We start from the raw sequence: 20,850 nt of genomic DNA, 5'->3' as shown, positions 1-20,850 counted from the left end.
TGAAAACTCACTCCCTGGGGCTGCCTTTCCTCCCTCCAAGGAAGAGAGCCTGCCCGGCCGCCTTCTGGCTGAAAGTCAAATCTGGCTGGGAAGTGGTAGTTGGGAAGTCAGTTTTCAGGGGCCATGGCTGCTGGCTGCACGTTTACAGCTAGGCCTCCCACACTGCCCGGGAACATCAAGGCTCCCTCCACACAGCTCTTTCTTCACGTTTGCTCTGCAGGAGAGAGCTCGCGAAACTAGGCCTTTCTTGACTCGGGAAGTGACGACCTGCTCCCAGACCTATGGACCGGGCGTTTCCAGAGCTCCACCTTGCCTGCGCGCGGGAGGCCTGAAAACTCACTCTCTGGGGCTGCCTTTCCTCCCTCCAAGGAAGAGAGCCTGCCCGGCCGCCTTCTGGCTGAAAGTCACATCTGGCTGGGAAGTGGTAGTTGGGAAGTCAGTTTTCAGGGGCAATGTCCGCTAGGTGTACGTGCATGCCTAGGGTTCCCACACTGCCCAGAACACCAAGGTTCCCTTCACACAGCTCTTCCGTCACGGTAGCTCTGCAGGAGAGAGCTCGCGAAACTAGGCCTTTCTTGGCTCGGGAAGTGACGACCTGTTTGCAGGCCTCTTGTACTGGCGTCTGCAGAGCCCCACACTTGCTGTGCGAGGGAGGCCTAAAAACCCAATCTCGGGGCTGCCTTTCCTCCCTCCAAGGAAGACAGCCTGCCCGGCCGCCTTCTGGCTGAAAGTCACATCTGGCTGGGAAGTGGTAGTTGGGAAGTCAGTTTTCAGGGGCAATGTCCGCTAGGTGTACGTGCATGCCTAGGGTTCCCACACTGCCCAGAACACCAAGGTTCCCTTCACACAGCTCTTCCGTCACGGTAGCTCTGCAGGAGAGAGCTCGCAAAACTAGGCCTTTCTTGGCTCGGGAAGTGAATGCCTGTTTGCAGGCCTCTTGTACTGGCTTCTGCAGAGCCCCACACTTGCTGTGCGAGGGAGGCCTAAAAACCCCATCTCTGGGGCTGCCTTTCCTCCCTCCAAGGAAGAGAGCCGGCTCGGCCGCCTTCAAGCTGAAAGTCACATTGGGCTGGGAAGTGCTAGATGGGAAGTTAGTTTTCAGGGGCCATAGCCGCTGGGTGCACCTGTATGTGTACAGCCCCGATACTGCCCGGGAACATCAAGGCTCCCTCCACACAGCTCTGCCTTCACGTTAGCTCTGCAGGAGAGAGCTCGCGAAACTAGGCCTTTCTTGACTCGGGAAGTGAGGACCTGCTCGCAGACCTATGGACCGGGCGTTTCCAGAGCTCCACGTTGCCTGCGCGCGGGAGGCCTGAAAACTCACTCCCTGGGGCTGCCTTTCCTCCCTCCAAGGAAGAGAGCCTGCCCGGCCGCCTTCTGGCTGAAAGTCACATCTGGCTGGGAAGTGGTAGTTGGGAAGTCAGTTTTCAGGGGCCATGGCTGCTGGCTGCACGTTTACAGCTAGGCCTCCCACACTGCCCGGGAACATCAAGGCTCCCTCCACACAGCTCTTTCTTCACGTTTGCTCTGCAGGAGAGAGCTCGCGAAACTAGGCCTTTCTTGACTCGGGAAGTGAGGACCTGCTCCCAGACCTATGGACCGGGCGTTTCCAGAGCTCCACGTTGCCTGCGCGCGGGAGGCCTGAAAACTCACTCTCTGGGGCTGCCTTTCCTCCCTCCAAGGAAGAGAGCCTGCCCGGCCGCCTTCTGGCTGAAAGTCACATCTGGCTGGGAAGTGGTAGTTGGGAAGTCAGTTTTCAGGGGCAATGTCCGCTAGGTGTACGTGCATGCCTAGGGTTCCCACACTGCCCAGAACACCAAGGTTCCCTTCACACAGCTCTTCCGTCACGGTAGCTCTGCAGGAGAGAGCTCGCGAAACTAGGCCTTTCTTGGCTCGGGAAGTGAATGCCTGTTTGCAGGCCTCTTGTACTGGCTTCTGCAGAGCCCCACACTTGCTGTGCGAGGGAGGCCTAAAAACCCCATCTCTGGGGCTGCCTTTCCTCCCTCCAAGGAAGAGAGCCGGCTCGGCCGCCTTCAAGCTGAAAGTCACATTGGGCTGGGAAGTGCTAGATGGGAAGTTAGTTTTCAGGGGCCATAGCCGCTGGGTGCACCTGTATGTGTACAGCCCCGATACTGCCCGGGAACATCAAGGCTCCCTCCACACAGCTCTGCCTTCACGTTAGCTCTGCAGGAGAGAGCTCGCGAAACTAGGCCTTTGTTGACTCGGGAAGTGAGGACCTGCTCGCAGACCTATGGACCGGGCGTTTCCAGAGCTCCACATTGCCTGCGCGGGAGGCCTGAAAACTCACTCCCTGGGGCTGCCTTTCCTCCCTCCAAAGAAGAGAGCCTGCCCGGCCGCCTTCTGGCTGAAAGTCACATCTGGCTGGGAAGTGGTAGTTGGGAAGTCAGTTTTCAGGGGCCATGGCTGCTGGCTGCACGTTTACAGCTAGGCCTCCCACACTGCCCGGGAACATCAAGGCTCCCTCCACACAGCTCTTTCTTCACGTTTGCTCTGCAGGAGAGAGCTCGCGAAACTAGGCCTTTCTTGACTCGGGAAGTGAGGACCTGCTCCCAGAGCTATGGACCGGGCGTTTCCAGAGCTCCACGTTGCCTGCGCGCGGGAGGCCTGAAAACTCACTCTCTGGGGCTGCCTTTCCTCCCTCCAAGGAAGAGAGCCTGCCCGGCCGCCTTCTGGCTGAAAGTCACATCTGGCTGGGAAGTGGTAGTTGGGAAGTCAGTTTTCAGGGGCAATGTCCGCTAGGTGTACGTGCATGCCTAGGGTTCCCACACTGCCCAGAACACCAAGGTTCCCTTCACACAGCTCTTCCGTCACGGTAGCTCTGCAGGAGAGAGCTCGCGAAACTAGGCCTTTCTTGGCTCGGGAAGTGACGACCTGTTTGCAGGCCTCTTGTACTGGCGTCTGCAGAGCCCCACACTTGCTGTGCGAGGGAGGCCTAAAAACCCAATCTCGGGGCTGCCTTTCCTCCCTCCAAGGAAGACAGCCTGCCCGGCAGCCTTCTGGCTGAAAGTCACATCTGGCTGGGAAGTGGTAGTTGGGAAGTCAGTTTTCAGGGGCCATGGCTGCTGGCTGCACGTTTACAGCTAGGCCTCCCACACTGCCCGGGAACATCAAGGCTCCCTCCACACAGCTCTTTCTTCACGTTTGCTCTGCAGGAGAGAGCTCGCGAAACTAGGCCTTTCTTGACTCGGGAAGTGACGACCTGCTCCCAGGCCTATGGACCGGGCGTTTGCAGAGCTCCACGTTGCTGCGCGCGGGAGGCCTGAAAACTCATTCTCTGGGGCTGCCTTTCCTCCCTCCAAGGAAGAGAGCCTGCCCGGCCGCCTTCTGGCTGAAAGTCACATCTGGCTGGGAAGTGGTAGTTGGGAAGTCAGTTTTCAGGGGCAATGTCCGCTAGGTGTACGTGCATGCCTAGGGTTCCCACACTGCCCAGAACACCAAGGTTCCCTTCACACAGCTCTTCCGTCACGGTAGCTCTGCAGGAGAGAGCTCGCGAAACTAGGCCTTTCTTGGCTCGGGAAGTGACGACCTGTTTGCAGGCCTCTTGTACTGGCGTCTGCAGAGCCCCACACTTGCTGTGCGAGGGAGGCCTAAAAACCCAATCTCGGGGCTGCCTTTCCTCCCTCCAAGGAAGACAGCCTGCCCGGCCGCCTTCTGGCTGAAAGTCACATCTGGCTGGGAAGTGGTAGTTGGGAAGTCAGTTTTCAGGGGCAATGTCCGCTAGGTGTACGTGCATGCCTAGGGTTCCCACACTGCCCAGAACACCAAGGTTCCCTTCACACAGCTCTTCCGTCACGGTAGCTCTGCAGGAGAGAGCTCGCAAAACTAGGCCTTTCTTGGCTCGAGAAGTGAATGCCTGTTTGCAGGCCTCTTGTACTGGCTTCTGCAGAGCCCCACACTTGCTGTGCGAGGGAGGCCTAAAAACCCCATCTCTGGGGCTGCCTTTCCTCCCTCCAAGGAAGAGAGCCGGCTCGGCCGCCTTCAAGCTGAAAGTCACATTGGGCTGGGAAGTGCTAGATGGGAAGTTAGTTTTCAGGGGCCATAGCCGCTGGGTGCACCTGTATGTGTACAGCCCCGATACTGCCCGGGAACATCAAGGCTCCCTCCACACAGCTCTGCCTTCACGTTAGCTCTGCAGGAGAGAGCTCGCGAAACTAGGCCTTTCTTGACTCGGGAAGTGAGGACCTGCTCGCAGACCTATGGACCGGGCGTTTCCAGAGCTCCACGTTGCCTGCGCGCGGGAGGCCTGAAAACTCACTCCCTGGGGCTGCCTTTCCTCCCTCCAAGGAAGAGAGCCTGCCCGGCCGCCTTCTGGCTGAAAGTCACATCTGGCTGGGAAGTGGTAGTTGGGAAGTCAGTTTTCAGGGGCCATGGCTGCTGGCTGCACGTTTACAGCTAGGCCTCCCACACTGCCCGGGAACATCAAGGCTCCCTCCACACAGCTCTTTCTTCACGTTTGCTCTGCAGGAGAGAGCTCGCGAAACTAGGCCTTTCTTGACTCGGGAAGTGAGGACCTGCTCCCAGACCTATGGACCGGGCGTTTCCAGAGCTCCACGTTGCCTGCGCGCGGGAGGCCTGAAAACTCACTCTCTGGGGCTGCCTTTCCTCCCTCCAAGGAAGAGAGCCTGCCCGGCCGCCTTCTGGCTGAAAGTCACATCTGGCTGGGAAGTGGTAGTTGGGAAGTCAGTTTTCAGGGGCAATGTCCGCTAGGTGTACGTGCATGCCTAGGGTTCCCACACTGCCCAGAACACCAAGGTTCCCTTCACACAGCTCTTCCGTCACGGTAGCTCTGCAGGAGAGAGCTCGCGAAACTAGGCCTTTCTTGGCTCGGGAAGTGACGACCTGTTTGCAGGCCTCTTGTACTGGCGTCTGCAGAGCCCCACACTTGCTGTGCGAGGGAGGCCTAAAAACCCAATCTCGGGGCTGCCTTTCCTCCCTCCAAGGAAGACAGCCTGCCCGGCCGCCTTCTGGCTGAAAGTCACATCTGGCTGGGAAGTGGTAGTTGGGAAGTCAGTTTTCAGGGGCAATGTCCGCTAGGTGTACGTGCATGCCTAGGGTTCCCACACTGCCCAGAACACCAAGGTTCCCTTCACACAGCTCTTCCGTCACGGTAGCTCTGCAGGAGAGAGCTCGCAAAACTAGGCCTTTCTTGGCTCGGGAAGTGAATGCCTGTTTGCAGGCCTCTTGTACTGGCTTCTGCAGAGCCCCACACTTGCTGTGCGAGGGAGGCCTAAAAACCCCATCTCTGGGGCTGCCTTTCCTCCCTCCAAGGAAGAGAGCCGGCTCGGCCGCCTTCAAGCTGAAAGTCACATTGGGCTGGGAAGTGGTAGTTGGGAAGTTAGTTTTCAGGGGCCATAGCCGCTGGGTGCACCTGTATGTGTACAGCCCTGATACTGCCCGCGAACATCAAGGCTCCATCCACACAGCTCTGCCTTCATGTTAGCTCTGCAGGAGAGAGCTCGCGAAACTAGGCCTTTCTTGACTCGGGAAGTGAGGACCTGCTCGCAGACCTATGGACCGGGCGTTTCCAGAGCTCCACGTTGCCTGCGCGCGGGAGGCCTGAAAACTCACTCCCTGGGGCTGCCTTTCCTCCCTCCAAGGAAGAGAGCCTGCATGGCCGCCTTCTGGCTGAAAGTCAAATCAGGCTGGGAAGTGGTAGTTGGGAAGTCAGTTTTCAGGGGCCATGGCTGCTGGCTGCACGTTTATAGCTAGGCCTCTCACACTGCCCGAGAACATCAAGGCTCCCTCCACACAGCTCTTTCTTCACGTTTGCTCTGCAGGAGAGAGCTCGCGAAACTAGGCCTTTCTTGACTCGGGAAGTGAGGACCTGCTCCCAGACCTATGGACCGGGCGTTTCCAGAGCTCCACGTTGCCTGCGCGCGGGAGGCCTGAAAACTCACTCTCTGGGGCTGCCTTTCCTCCCTCCAAGGAAGAGAGCCTGCCCGGCCGCCTTCTGGCTGAAAGTCACATCTGGCTGGGAAGTGGTAGTTGGGAAGTCAGTTTTCAGGGGCAATGTCCGCTAGGTGTACGTGCATGCCTAGGGTTCCCACACTGCCCAGAACACCAAGGTTCCCTTCACACAGCTCTTCCGTCACGGTAGCTCTGCAGGAGAGAGCTCGCGAAACTAGGCCTTTCTTGGCTCGGGAAGTGACGACCTGTTTGCAGGCCTCTTGTACTGGCGTCTGCAGAGCCCCACACTTGCTGTGCGAGGGAGGCCTAAAAACCCAATCTCGGGGCTGCCTTTCCTCCCTCCAAGGAAGACAGCCTGCCCGGCCGCCTTCTGGCTGAAAGTCACATCTGGCTGGGAAGTGGTAGTTGGGAAGTCAGTTTTCAGGGGCAATGTCCGCTAGGTGTACGTGCATGCCTAGGGTTCCCACACTGCCCAGAACACCAAGGTTCCCTTCACACAGCTCTTCCGTCACGGTAGCTCTGCAGGAGAGAGCTCGCAAAACTAGGCCTTTCTTGGCTCGGGAAGTGAATGCCTGTTTGCAGGCCTCTTGTACTGGCTTCTGCAGAGCCCCACACTTGCTGTGCGAGGGAGGCCTAAAAACCCCATCTCTGGGGCTGCCTTTCCTCCCTCCAAGGAAGAGAGCCGGCTCGGCCGCCTTCAAGCTGAAAGTCACATTGGGCTGGGAAGTGCTAGATGGGAAGTTAGTTTTCAGGGGCCATAGCCGCTGGGTGCACCTGTATGTGTACAGCCCCGATACTGCCCGGGAACATCAAGGCTCCCTCCACACAGCTCTGCCTTCACGTTAGCTCTGCAGGAGAGAGCTCGCGAAACTAGGCCTTTCTTGACTCGGGAAGTGAGGACCTGCTCGCAGACCTATGGACCGGGCGTTTCCAGAGCTCCACGTTGCCTGCGCGCGGGAGGCCTGAAAACTCACTCCCTGGGGCTGCCTTTCCTCCCTCCAAGGAAGAGAGCCTGCCCGGCCGCCTTCTGGCTGAAAGTCACATCTGGCTGGGAAGTGGTAGTTGGGAAGTCAGTTTTCAGGGGCCATGGCTGCTGGCTGCACGTTTACAGCTAGGCCTCCCACACTGCCCGGGAACATCAAGGCTCCCTCCACACAGCTCTTTCTTCACGTTTGCTCTGCAGGAGAGAGCTCGCGAAACTAGGCCTTTCTTGACTCGGGAAGTGAGGACCTGCTCCCAGACCTATGGACCGGGCGTTTCCAGAGCTCCACGTTGCCTGCGCGCGGGAGGCCTGAAAACTCACTCTCTGGGGCTGCCTTTCCTCCCTCCAAGGAAGAGAGCCTGCCCGGCCGCCTTCTGGCTGAAAGTCACATCTGGCTGGGAAGTGGTAGTTGGGAAGTCAGTTTTCAGGGGCAATGTCCGCTAGGTGTACGTGCATGCCTAGGGTTCCCACACTGCCCAGAACACCAAGGTTCCCTTCACACAGCTCTTCCGTCACGGTAGCTCTGCAGGAGAGAGCTCGCGAAACTAGGCCTTTCTTGGCTCGGGAAGTGACGACCTGTTTGCAGGCCTCTTGTACTGGCGTCTGCAGAGCCCCACACTTGCTGTGCGAGGGAGGCCTAAAAACCCAATCTCGGGGCTGCCTTTCCTCCCTCCAAGGAAGACAGCCTGCCCGGCCGCCTTCTGGCTGAAAGTCACATCTGGCTGGGAAGTGGTAGTTGGGAAGTCAGTTTTCAGGGGCAATGTCCGCTAGGTGTACGTGCATGCCTAGGGTTCCCACACTGCCCAGAACACCAAGGTTCCCTTCACACAGCTCTTCCGTCACGGTAGCTCTGCAGGAGAGAGCTCGCAAAACTAGGCCTTTCTTGGCTCGGGAAGTGAATGCCTGTTTGCAGGCCTCTTGTACTGGCTTCTGCAGAGCCCCACACTTGCTGTGCGAGGGAGGCCTAAAAACCCCATCTCTGGGGCTGCCTTTCCTCCCTCCAAGGAAGAGAGCCGGCTCGGCCGCCTTCAAGCTGAAAGTCACATTGGGCTGGGAAGTGGTAGTTGGGAAGTTAGTTTTCAGGGGCCATAGCCGCTGGGTGCACCTGTATGTGTACAGCCCTGATACTGCCCGCGAACATCAAGGCTCCATCCACACAGCTCTGCCTTCATGTTAGCTCTGCAGGAGAGAGCTCGCGAAACTAGGCCTTTCTTGACTCGGGAAGTGAGGACCTGCTCGCAGACCTATGGACCGGGCGTTTCCAGAGCTCCACGTTGCCTGCGCGCGGGAGGCCTGAAAACTCACTCCCTGGGGCTGCCTTTCCTCCCTCCAAGGAAGAGAGCCTGCATGGCCGCCTTCTGGCTGAAAGTCAAATCTGGCTGGGAAGTGGTAGTTGGGAAGTCAGTTTTCAGGGGCCATGGCTGCTGGCTGCACGTTTATAGCTAGGCCTCTCACACTGCCCGAGAACATCAAGGCTCCCTCCACACAGCTCTTTCTTCACGTTTGCTCTGCAGGAGAGAGCTCGCGAAACTAGGCCTTTCTTGACTCGGGAAGTGAGGACCTGCTCCCAGACCTATGGACCGGGCGTTTCCAGAGCTCCACGTTGCCTGCGCGCGGGAGGCCTGAAAACTCACTCTCTGGGGCTGCCTTTCCTCCCTCCAAGGAAGAGAGCCTGCCCGGCCGCCTTCTGGCTGAAAGTCACATCTGGCTGGGAAGTGGTAGTTGGGAAGTCAGTTTTCAGGGGCAATGTCCGCTAGGTGTACGTGCATGCCTAGGGTTCCCACACTGCCCAGAACACCAAGGTTCCCTTCACACAGCTCTTCCGTCACGGTAGCTCTGCAGGAGAGAGCTCGCGAAACTAGGCCTTTCTTGGCTCGGGAAGTGACGACCTGTTTGCAGGCCTCTTGTACTGGCGTCTGCAGAGCCCCACACTTGCTGTGCGAGGGAGGCCTAAAAACCCCATCTCTGGGGCTGCCTTTCCTCCCTCCAAGGAAGAGAGCCGGCTCGGCCGCCTTCAAGCTGAAAGTCACATTGGGCTGGGAAGTGCTAGATGGGAAGTTAGTTTTCAGGGGCCATAGCCGCTGGGTGCACCTGTATGTGTACAGCCCCGATACTGCCCGGGAACATCAAGGCTCCCTCCACACAGCTCTGCCTTCACGTTAGCTCTGCAGGAGAGAGCTCGCGAAACTAGGCCTTTCTTGACTCGGGAAGTGAGAACCTGCTCGCAGACGTATGGACCGGGCGTTTCCAGAGCTCCACGTTGCCTGCGCGCGGGAGGCCTGAAAACTCACTCCCTGGGGCTGCCTTTCCTCCCTCCAAGGAAGAGAGCCTGCCCGGCCGCCTTCTGGCTGAAAGTCACATCTGGCTGGGAAGTGGTAGTTGGGAAGTCAGTTTTCAGGGGCCATGGCTGCTGGCTGCACGTTTACAGCTAGGCCTCCCACACTGCCCGGGAACATCAAGGCTCCCTCCTCACAGCTCTTTCTTCACGTTTGCTCTGCAGGAGAGAGCTCGCGAAACTAGGCCTTTCTTGGCTCGGGAAGTGACGACCTGTTTGCAGGCCTCTTGTACTGGCGTCTGCAGAGCCCCACACTTGCTGTGCGAGGGAGGCCTAAAAACCCAATCTCGGGGCTGCCTTTCCTCCCTCCAAGGAAGACAGCCTGCCCGGCCGCCTTCTGGCTGAAAGTCACATCTGGCTGGGAAGTGGTAGTTGGGAAGTCAGTTTTCAGGGGCAATGTCCGCTAGGTGTACGTGCATGCCTAGGGTTCCCACACTGCCCAGAACACCAAGGTTCCCTTCACACAGCTCTTCCGTCACGGTAGCTCTGCAGGAGAGAGCTCGCGAAACTAGGCCTTTCTTGGCTCGGGAAGTGACGACCTGTTTGCAGGCCTCTTGTACTGGCGTCTGCAGAGCCCCACACTTGCTGTGCGAGGGAGGCCTAAAAACCCCATCTCGGGGCTGCCTTTCCTCCCTCCAAGGAAGACAGCCTGCCCGGCCGCCTTCTGGCTGAAAGTCACATCTGGCTGGGAAGTGGTAGTTGGGAAGTCAGTTTTCAGGGGCAATGTCCGCTAGGTGTACGTGCATGCCTAGGGTTCCCACACTGCCCAGAACACCAAGGTTCCCTTCACACAGCTCTTCCGTCACGGTAGCTCTGCAGGAGAGAGCTCGCAAAACTAGGCCTTTCTTGGCTCGGGAAGTGAATGCCTGTTTGCAGGCCTCTTGTACTGGCTTCTGCAGAGCCCCACACTTGCTGTGCGAGGGAGGCCTAAAAACCCCATCTCTGGGGCTGCCTTTCCTCCCTCCAAGGAAGAGAGCCGGCTCGGCCGCCTTCAAGCTGAAAGTCACATTGGGCTGGGAAGTGCTAGATGGGAAGTTAGTTTTCAGGGGCCATAGCCGCTGCGTGCACCTGTATGTGTACAGCCCCGATACTGCCCGGGAACATCAAGGCTCCCTCCACACAGCTCTGCCTTCACGTTAGCTCTGCAGGAGAGAGCTCGCGAAACTAGGCCTTTCTTGACTCGGGAAGTGAGGACCTGCTCGCAGACCTATGGACCGGGCGTTTCCAGAGCTCCACGTTGCCTGCGCGCGGGAGGCCTGAAAACTCACTCCCTGGGGCTGCCTTTCCTCCCTCCAAGGAAGAGAGCCTGCCCGGCCGCCTTCTGGCTGAAAGTCACATCTGGCTGGGAAGTGGTAGTTGGGAAGTCAGTTTTCAGGGGCCATGGCTGCTGGCTGCACGTTTACAGCTAGGCCTCCCACACTGCCCGGGAACATCAAGGCTCCCTCCACACAGCTCTTTCTTCACGTTTGCTCTGCAGGAGAGAGCTCGCGAAACTAGGCCTTTCTTGACTCGGGAAGTGAGGACCTGCTCCCAGACCTATGGACCGGGCGTTTCCAGAGCTCCACGTTGCCTGCGCGCGGGAGGCCTGAAAACTCACTCTCTGGGGCTGCCTTTCCTCCCTCCAAGGAAGAGAGCCTGCCCGGCCGCCTTCTGGCTGAAAGTCACATCTGGCTGGGAAGTGGTAGTTGGGAAGTCAGTTTTCAGGGGCAATGTCCGCTAGGTGTACGTGCATGCCTAGGGTTCCCACACTGCCCAGAACACCAAGGTTCCCTTCACACAGCTCTTCCGTCACGGTAGCTCTGCAGGAGAGAGCTCGCGAAACTAGGCCTTTCTTGGCTCGGGAAGTGAATCCCTGTTTGCAGGCCTCTTGTACTGGCTTCTGCAGAGCCCCACACTTGCTGTGCGAGGGAGGCATAAAAACCCCATCTCTGGGGCTGCCTTTCCTCCCTCCAAGGAAGAGAGCCGGCTCGGCCGCCTTCAAGCTGAAAGTCACATTGGGCTGGGAAGTGCTAGATGGGAAGTTAGTTTTCAGGGGCCATAGCCGCTGGGTGCACCTGTATGTGTACAGCCCCGATACTGCCCGGGAACATCAAGACTCCCTCCACACAGCTCTGCCTTCACGTTAGCTCTGCAGGAGAGAGCTCGCGAAACTAGGCCTTTGTTGACTCGGGAAGTGAGGACCTGCTCGCAGACCTATGGACCGGGCGTTTCCAGAGCTCCACGTTGCCTGCGCGCGGGAGGCCTGAAAACTCACTCCCTGGGGCTGCCTTTCCTCCCTCCAAGGAAGAGAGCCTGCCCGGCCGCCTTCTGGCTGAAAGTCAAATCTGGCTGGGAAGTGGTAGTTGGGAAGTCAGTTTTCAGGGGCCATGGCTGCTGGCTGCACGTTTACAGCTAGGCCTCCCACACTGCCCGGGAACATCAAGGCTCCCTCCACACAGCTCTTTCTTCACGTTTGCTCTGCAGGAGAGAGCTCGCGAAACTAGGCCTTTCTTGACTCGGGAAGTGACGACCTGCTCCCAGACCTATGGACCGGGCGTTTCCAGAGCTCCACGTTGCTGCGCGCGGGAGGCCTGAAAACTCACTCTCTGGGGCTGCCTTTCCTCCCTCCAAGGAAGAGAGCCTGCCCGGCCGCCTTCTGGCTGAAAGTCACATCTGGCTGGGAAGTGGTAGTTGGGAAGTCAGTTTTCAGGGGCAATGTCCGCTAGGTGTACGTGCATGCCTAGGGTTCCCACACTGCCCAGAACACCAAGGTTCCCTTCACACAGCTCTTCCGTCACGGTAGCTCTGCAGGAGAGAGCTCGCGAAACTAGGCCTTTCTTGGCTCGGGAAGTGACGACCTGTTTGCAGGCCTCTTGTACTGGCGTCTGCAGAGCCCCACACTTGCTGTGCGAGGGAGGCCTAAAAACCCAATCTCGGGGCTGCCTTTCCTCCCTCCAAGGAAGACAGCCTGCCCGGCCGCCTTCTGGCTGAAAGTCACATCTGGCTGGGAAGTGGTAGTTGGGAAGTCAGTTTTCAGGGGCAATGTCCGCTAGGTGTACGTGCATGCCTAGGGTTCCCACACTGCCCAGAACACCAAGGTTCCCTTCACACAGCTCTTCCGTCACGGTAGCTCTGCAGGAGAGAGCTCGCAAAACTAGGCCTTTCTTGGCTCGGGAAGTGAATGCCTGTTTGCAGGCCTCTTGTACTGGCTTCTGCAGAGCCCCACACTTGCTGTGCGAGGGAGGCCTAAAAACCCCATCTCTGGGGCTGCCTTTCCTCCCTCCAAGGAAGAGAGCCGGCTCGGCCGCCTTCAAGCTGAAAGTCACATTGGGCTGGGAAGTGCTAGATGGGAAGTTAGTTTTCAGGGGCCATAGCCGCTGGGTGCACCTGTATGTGTACAGCCCCGATACTGGCCGGGAACATCAAGGCTCCATCCACACAGCTCTGCCTTCACGTTAGCTCTGGAGGAGAGAGCTCGCGAAACTAGGCCTTTCTTGACTCGGGAAGTGAGGACCTGCTCGCAGACCTATGGACCGGGCGTTTCCAGAGCTCCACATTGCCTGCGCGCGGGAGGCCTGAAAACTCACTCCCTGGGGCTGCCTTTCCTCCCTCCAAAGAAGAGAGCCTGCCCGGCCGCCTTCTGGCTGAAAGTCACATCTGGCTGGGAAGTGGTAGTTGGGAAGTCAGTTTTCAGGGGCCATGGCTGCTGGCTGCACGTTTACAGCTAGGCCTCCCACACTGCCCGGGAACATCAAGGCTCCCTCCACACAGCTCTTTCTTCACGTTTGCTCTGCAGGAGAGAGCTCGCGAAACTAGGCCTTTCTTGACTCGGGAAGTGAGGACCTGCTCCCAGACCTATGGACCGGGCGTTTCCAGAGCTCCACGTTGCCTGCGCGCGGGAGGCCTGAAAACTCACTCTCTGGGGCTGCCTTTCCTCCCTCCAAGGAAGAGAGCCTGCCCGGCCGCCTTCTGGCTGAAAGTCACATCTGGCTGGGAAGTGGTAGTTGGGAAGTCAGTTTTCAGGGGCAATGTCCGCTAGGTGTACGTGCATGCCTAGGGTTCCCACACTGCCCAGAACACCAAGGTTCCCTTCAAACAGCTCTTCCGTCACGGTAGCTCTGCAGGAGAGAGCTCGCGAAACTAGGCCTTTCTTGGCTCGCGAAGTGACGACCTGTTTGCAGGCCTCTTGTACTGGCGTCTGCAGAGCCCCACACTTGCTGTGCGAGGGAGGCCTAAAAACCCAATCTCGGGGCTGCCTTTCCTCCCTCCAAGGAAGACAGCCTGCCCGGCCGCCTTCTGGCTGAAAGTCACATCTGGCTGGGAAGTGGTAGTTGGGAAGTCAGTTTTCAGGGGCAATGTCCGCTAGGTGTACGTGCATGCCTAGGGTTCCCACACTGCCCAGAACACCAAGGTTCCCTTCACACAGCTCTTCCGTCACGGTAGCTCTGCAGGAGAGAGCTCGCAAAACTAGGCCTTTCTTGGCTCGGGAAGTGAATGCCTGTTTGCAGGCCTCTTGTACTGGCTTCTGCAGAGCCCCACACTTGCTGTGCGAGGGAGGCCTAAAAACCCCATCTCTGGGGCTGCCTTTCCTCCCTCCAAGGAAGAGAGCCGGCTCGGCCGCCTTCAAGCTGAAAGTCACATTGGGCTGGGAAGTGCTAGATGGGAAGTTAGTTTTCAGGGGCAATAGCCGCTGGGTGCACCTGTATGTGTACAGCCCCGATACTGCCCGGGAACATCAAGGCTCCCTCCACACAGCTCTGCCTTCACGTTAGCTCTGCAGGAGAGAGCTCGCGAAACTAGGCCTTTCTTGACTCGGGAAGTGAGGACCTGCTCGCAGACCTATGGACCGGGCGTTTCCAGAGCTCCACGTTGCCTGCGCGCGGGAGGCCTGAAAACTCACTCCCTGGGGCTGCCTTTCCTCCCTCCAAGGAAGAGAGCCTGCCCGGCCGCCTTCTGGCTGAAAGTCACATCTGGCTGGGAAGTGGTAGTTGGGAAGTCAGTTTTCAGGGGCCATGGCTGCTGGCTGCACGTTTACAGCTAGGCCTCCCACACTGCCCGGGAACATCAAGGCTCCCTCCACACAGCTCTTTCTTCACGTTTGCTCTGCAGGAGAGAGCTCGCGAAACTAGGCCTTTGTTGACTCGGGAAGTGAGGACCTGCTCGCAGACCTATGGACCGGGCGTTTCCAGAGCTCCACGTTGCCTGCGCGCGGGAGGCCTGAAAACTCACTCCCTGGGGCTGCCTTTCCTCCCTCCAAGGAAGAGAGCCTGCCCGGCCGCCTTCTGGCTGAAAGTCAAATCTGGCTGGGAAGTGGTAGTTGGGAAGTCAGTTTTCAGGGGCCATGGCTGCTGGCTGCACGTTTACAGCTAGGCCTCCCACACTGCCCGGGAACATCAAGGCTCCCTCCACACAGCTCTTTCTTCACGTTTGCTCTGCAGGAGAGAGCTCGCGAAACTAGGCCTTTCTTGACTCGGGAAGTGACGACCTGCTCGCAGACCTATGGACCGGGCGTTTCCAGAGCTCCACGTTGCCTGCGCGCGGGAGGCCTGAAAACTCACTCCCTGGGGCTGCCTTTCCTCCCTCCAAGGAAGAGAGCCTGCCCGGCCGCCTTCTGGCTGAAAGTCACATCTGGCTGGGAAGTGGTAGTTGGGAAGTCAGTTTTCAGGGGCCATGGCTGCTGGCTGCACGTTTACAGCTAGGCCTCCCACACTGCCCGGGAACATCAAGGCTCCCTCCACACAGCTCTTTCTTCACGTTTGCTCTGCAGGAGAGAGCTCGCGAAACTAGGCCTTTCTTGACTCGGGAAGTGAGGACCTGCTCCCAGACCTATGGACCGGGCGTTTCCAGAGCTCCACGTTGCCTGCGCGCGGGAGGCCTGAAAACTCACTCTCTGGGGCTGCCTTTCCTCCCTCCAAGGAAGAGAGCCTGCCCGGCCGCCTTCTGGCTGAAAGTCACATCTGGCTGGGAAGTGGTAGTTGGGAAGTCAGTTTTCAGGGGCAATGTCCGCTAGGTGTACGTGCATGCCTAGGGTTCCCACACTGCCCAGAACACCAAGGTTCCCTTCACACAGCTCTTCCGTCACGGTAGCTCTGCAGGAGAGAGCTCGCGAAACTAGGCCTTTCTTGGCTCGGGAAGTGAATGCCTGTTTGCAGGCCTCTTGTACTGGCTTCTGCAGAGCCCCACACTTGCTGTGTGAGGGAGGCCTAAAAACCCCATCTCTGGGGCTGCCTTTCCTCCCTCCAAGGAAGAGAGCCGGCTCGGCCGCCTTCAAGCTGAAAGTCACATTGGGCTGGGAAGTGCTAGATGGGAAGTTAGTTTTCAGGGGCCATAGCCGCTGGGTGCACCTGTATGTGTACAGCCCCGATACTGCCCGGGAACATCAAGGCTCCCTCCACACAGCTCTGCCTTCACGTTAGCTCTGCAGGAGAGAGCTCGCGAAACTAGGCCTTTGTTGACTCGGGAAGTGAGGACCTGCTCGCAGACCTATGGACCGGGCGTTTCCAGAGCTCCACATTGCCTGCGCGGGAGGCCTGAAAACTCACTCCCTGGGGCTGCCTTTCCTCCCTCCAAAGAAGAGAGCCTGCCCGGCCGCCTTCTGGCTGAAAGTCACATCTGGCTGGGAAGTGGTAGTTGGGAAGTCAGTTTTCAGGGGCCATGGCTGCTGGCTGCACGTTTACAGCTAGGCCTCCCACACTGCCCGGGAACATCAAGGCTCCCTCCACACAGCTCTTTCTTCACGTTTGCTCTGCAGGAGAGAGCTCGCGAAACTAGGCCTTTCTTGACTCGGGAAGTGAGGACCTGCTCCCAGACCTATGGACCGGGCGTTTCCAGAGCTCCACGTTGCCTGCGCGCGGGAGGCCTGAAAACTCACTCTCTGGGGCTGCCTTTCCTCCCTCCAAGGAAGAGAGCCTGCCCGGCCGCCTTCTGGCTGAAAGTCACATCTGGCTGGGAAGTGGTAGTTGGGAAGTCAGTTTTCAGGGGCAATGTCCGCTAGGTGTACGTGCATGCCTAGGGTTCCCACACTGCCCAGAACACCAAGGTTCCCTTCACACAGCTCTTCCGTCACGGTAGCTCTGCAGGAGAGAGCTCGCGAAACTAGGCCTTTCTTGGCTCGGGAAGTGACGACCTGTTTGCAGGCCTCTTGTACTGGCGTCTGCAGAGCCCCACACTTGCTGTGCGAGGGAGGCCTAAAAACCCAATCTCGGGGCTGCCTTTCCTCCCTCCAAGGAAGACAGCCTGCCCGGCAGCCTTCTGGCTGAAAGTCACATCTGGCTGGGAAGTGGTAGTTGGGAAGTCAGTTTTCAGGGGCCATGGCTGCTGGCTGCACGTTTACAGCTAGGCCTCCCACACTGCCCGGGAACATCAAGGCTCCCTCCACACAGCTCTTTCTTCACGTTTGCTCTGCAGGAGAGAGCTCGCGAAACTAGGCCTTTCTTGACTCGGGAAGTGACGACCTGCTCCCAGGCCTATGGACCGGGCGTTTGCAGAGCTCCACGTTGCTGCGCGCGGGAGGCCTGAAAACTCATTCTCTGGGGCTGCCTTTCCTCCCTCCAAGGAAGAGAGCCTGCCCGGCCGCCTTCTGGCTGAAAGTCACATCTGGCTGGGAAGTGGTAGTTGGGAAGTCAGTTTTCAGGGGCAATGTCCGCTAGGTGTACGTGCATGCCTAGGGTTCCCACACTGCCCAGAACACCAAGGTTCCCTTCACACAGCTCTTCCGTCACGGTAGCTCTGCAGGAGAGAGCTCGCGAAACTAGGCCTTTCTTGGCTCGGGAAGTGACGACCTGTTTGCAGGCCTCTTGTACTGGCGTCTGCAGAGCCCCACACTTGCTGTGCGAGGGAGGCCTAAAAACCCAATCTCGGGGCTGCCTTTCCTCCCTCCAAGGAAGACAGCCTGCCCGGCCGCCTTCTGGCTGAAAGTCACATCTGGCTGGGAAGTGGTAGTTGGGAAGTCAGTTTTCAGGGGCAATGTCCGCTAGGTGTACGTGCATGCCTAGGGTTCCCACACTGCCCAGAACACCAAGGTTCCCTTCACACAGCTCTTCCGTCACGGTAGCTCTGCAGGAGAGAGCTCGCAAAACTAGGCCTTTCTTGGCTCGGGAAGTGAATGCCTGTTTGCAGGCCTCTTGTACTGGCTTCTGCAGAGCCCCACACTTGCTGTGCGAGGGAGGCCTAAAAACCCCATCTCTGGGGCTGCCTTTCCTCCCTCCAAGGAAGAGAGCCGGCTCGGCCGCCTTCAAGCTGAAAGTCACATTGGGCTGGGAAGTGGTAGTTGGGAAGTTAGTTTTCAGGGGCCATAGCCGCTGGGTGCACCTGTATGTGTACAGCCCTGATACTGCCCGCGAACATCAAGGCTCCATCCACACAGCTCTGCCTTCATGTTAGCTCTGCAGGAGAGAGCTCGCGAAACTAGGCCTTTCTTGACTCGGGAAGTGAGGACCTGCTCGCAGACCTATGGACCGGGCGTTTCCAGAGCTCCACGTTGCCTGCGCGCGGGAGGCCTGAAAACTCACTCCCTGGGGCTGCCTTTCCTCCCTCCAAGGAAGAGAGCCTGCATGGCCGCCTTCTGGCTGAAAGTCAAATCTGGCTGGGAAGTGGTAGTTGGGAAGTCAGTTTTCAGGGGCCATGGCTGCTGGCTGCACGTTTATAGCTAGGCCTCTCACACTGCCCGAGAACATCAAGGCTCCCTCCACACAGCTCTTTCTTCACGTTTGCTCTGCAGGAGAGAGCTCGCGAAACTAGGCCTTTCTTGACTCGGGAAGTGAGGACCTGCTCCCAGACCTATGGACCGGGCGTTTCCAGAGCTCCACGTTGCCTGCGCGCGGGAGGCCTGAAAACTCACTCTCTGGGGCTGCCTTTCCTCCCTCCAAGGAAGAGAGCCTGCCCGGCCGCCTTCTGGCTGAAAGTCACATCTGGCTGGGAAGTGGTAGTTGGGAAGTCAGTTTTCAGGGGCAATGTCCGCTAGGTGTACGTGCATGCCTAGGGTTCCCACACTGCCCAGAACACCAAGGTTCCCTTCACACAGCTCTTCCGTCACGGTAGCTCTGCAGGAGAGAGCTCGCGAAACTAGGCCTTTCTTGGCTCGGGAAGTGACGACCTGTTTGCAGGCCTCTTGTACTGGCGTCTGCAGAGCCCCACACTTGCTGTGCGAGGGAGGCCTAAAAACCCCATCTCTGGGGCTGCCTTTCCTCCCTCCAAGGAAGAGAGCCGGCTCGGCCGCCTTCAAGCTGAAAGTCACATTGGGCTGGGAAGTGCTAGATGGGAAGTTAGTTTTCAGGGGCCATAGCCGCTGGGTGCACCTGTATGTGTACAGCCCCGATACTGCCCGGGAACATCAAGGCTCCCTCCACACAGCTCTGCCTTCACGTTAGCTCTGCAGGAGAGAGCTCGCGAAACTAGGCCTTTCTTGACTCGGGAAGTGAGAACCTGCTCGCAGACGTATGGACCGGGCGTTTCCAGAGCTCCACGTTGCCTGCGCGCGGGAGGCCTGAAAACTCACTCCCTGGGGCTGCCTTTCCTCCCTCCAAGGAAGAGAGCCTGCCCGGCCGCCTTCTGGCTGAAAGTCACATCTGGCTGGGAAGTGGTAGTTGGGAAGTCAGTTTTCAGGGGCCATGGCTGCTGGCTGCACGTTTACAGCTAGGCCTCCCACACTGCCCGGGAACATCAAGGCTCCCTCCACACAGCTCTTTCTTCACGTTTGCTCTGCAGGAGAGAGCTCGCGAAACTAGGCCTTTCTTGACTCGGGAAGTGAGGACCTGCTCCCAGAGCTATGGACCGGGCGTTTCCAGAGCTCCACGTTGCCTGCGCGCGGGAGGCCTGAAAACTCACTCTCTGGGGCTGCCTTTCCTCCCTCCAAGGAAGAGAGCCTGCCCGGCCGCCTTCTGGCTGAAAGTCACATCTGGCTGGGAAGTGGTAGTTGGGAAGTCAGTTTTCAGGGGCAATGTCCGCTAGGTGTACGTGCATGCCTAGGGTTCCCACACTGCCCAGAACACCAAGGTTCCCTTCACACAGCTCTTCCGTCACGGTAGCTCTGCAGGAGAGAGCTGGCGAAACTAGGCCTTTCTTGGCTCGGGAAGTGACGACCTGTTTGCAGGCCTCTTGTACTGGCGTCTGCAGAGCCCCACACTTGCTGTGCGAGGGAGGCCTAAAAACCCAATCTCGGGGCTGCCTTTCCTCCCTCCAAGGAAGACAGCCTGCCCGGCCGCCTTCTGGCTGAAAGTCACATCTGGCTGGGAAGTGGTAGTTGGGAAGTCAGTTTTCAGGGGCAATGTCCGCTAGGTGTACGTGCATGCCTAGGGTTCCCACACTGCCCAGAACACCAAGGTTCCCTTCACACAGCTCTTCCGTCACGGTAGCTCTGCAGGAGAGAGCTCGCGAAACTAGGCCTTTCTTGGCTCGGGAAGTGACGACCTGTTTGCAGGCCTCTTGTACTGGCGTCTGCAGAGCCCCACACTTGCTGTGCGAGGGAGGCCTAAAAACCCCATCTCGGGGCTGCCTTTCCTCCCTCCAAGGAAGACAGCCTGCCCGGCCGCCTTCTGGCTGAAAGTCACATCTGGCTGGGAAGTGGTAGTTGGGAAGTCAGTTTTCAGGGGCAATGTCCGCTAGGTGTACGTGCATGCCTAGGGTTCCCACACTGCCCAGAACACCAAGGTTCCCTTCACACAGCTCTTCCGTCACGGTAGCTCTGCAGGAGAGAGCTCGCAAAACTAGGCCTTTCTTGGCTCGGGAAGTGAATGCCTGTTTGCAGGCCTCTTGTACTGGCTTCTGCAGAGCCCCACACTTGCTGTGCGAGGGAGGCCTAAAAACCCCATCTCTGGGGCTGCCTTTCCTCCCTCCAAGGAAGAGAGCCGGCTCGGCCGCCTTCAAGCTGAAAGTCACATTGGGCTGGGAAGTGCTAGATGGGAAGTTAGTTTTCAGGGGCCATAGCCGCTGGGTGCACCTGTATGTGTACAGCCCCGATACTGCCCGGGAACATCAAGGCTCCCTCCACACAGCTCTGCCTTCACGTTAGCTCTGCAGGAGAGAGCTCGCGAAACTAGGCCTTTCTTGACTCGGGAAGTGAGGACCTGCTCGCAGACCTATGGACCGGGCGTTTCCAGAGCTCCACGTTGCCTGCGCGCGGGAGGCCTGAAAACTCACTCCCTGGGGCTGCCTTTCCTCCCTCCAAGGAAGAGAGCCTGCCCGGCCGCCTTCTGGCTGAAAGTCACATCTGGCTGGGAAGTGGTAGTTGGGAAGTCAGTTTTCAGGGGCCATGGCTGCTGGCTGCACGTTTACAGCTAGGCCTCCCACACTGCCCGGGAACATCAAGGCTCCCTCCACACAGCTCTTTCTTCACGTTTGCTCTGCAGGAGAGAGCTCGCGAAACTAGGCCTTTCTTGACTCGGGAAGTGAGGACCTGCTCCCAGACCTATGGACCGGGCGTTTCCAGAGCTCCACGTTGCCTGCGCGCGGGAGGCCTGAAAACTCACTCTCTGGGGCTGCCTTTCCTCCCTCCAAGGAAGAGAGCCTGCCCGGCCGCCTTCTGGCTGAAAGTCACATCTGGCTGGGAAGTGGTAGTTGGGAAGTCAGTTTTCAGGGGCAATGTCCGCTAGGTGTACGTGCATGCCTAGGGTTCCCACACTGCCCAGAA

Source organism: Giraffa tippelskirchi, chromosome 9 (genome assembly GCF_054371585.1).
Source record: "Giraffa tippelskirchi isolate mGirTip1 chromosome 9, T2T-mGirTip1v1.2.pri, whole genome shotgun sequence".
Lineage (NCBI taxonomy): Eukaryota > Metazoa > Chordata > Mammalia > Artiodactyla > Giraffidae > Giraffa > Giraffa tippelskirchi.
The sequence above is the reverse complement of the archived record's forward strand: the minus strand, read 5'-3'. Positions refer to the sequence as shown.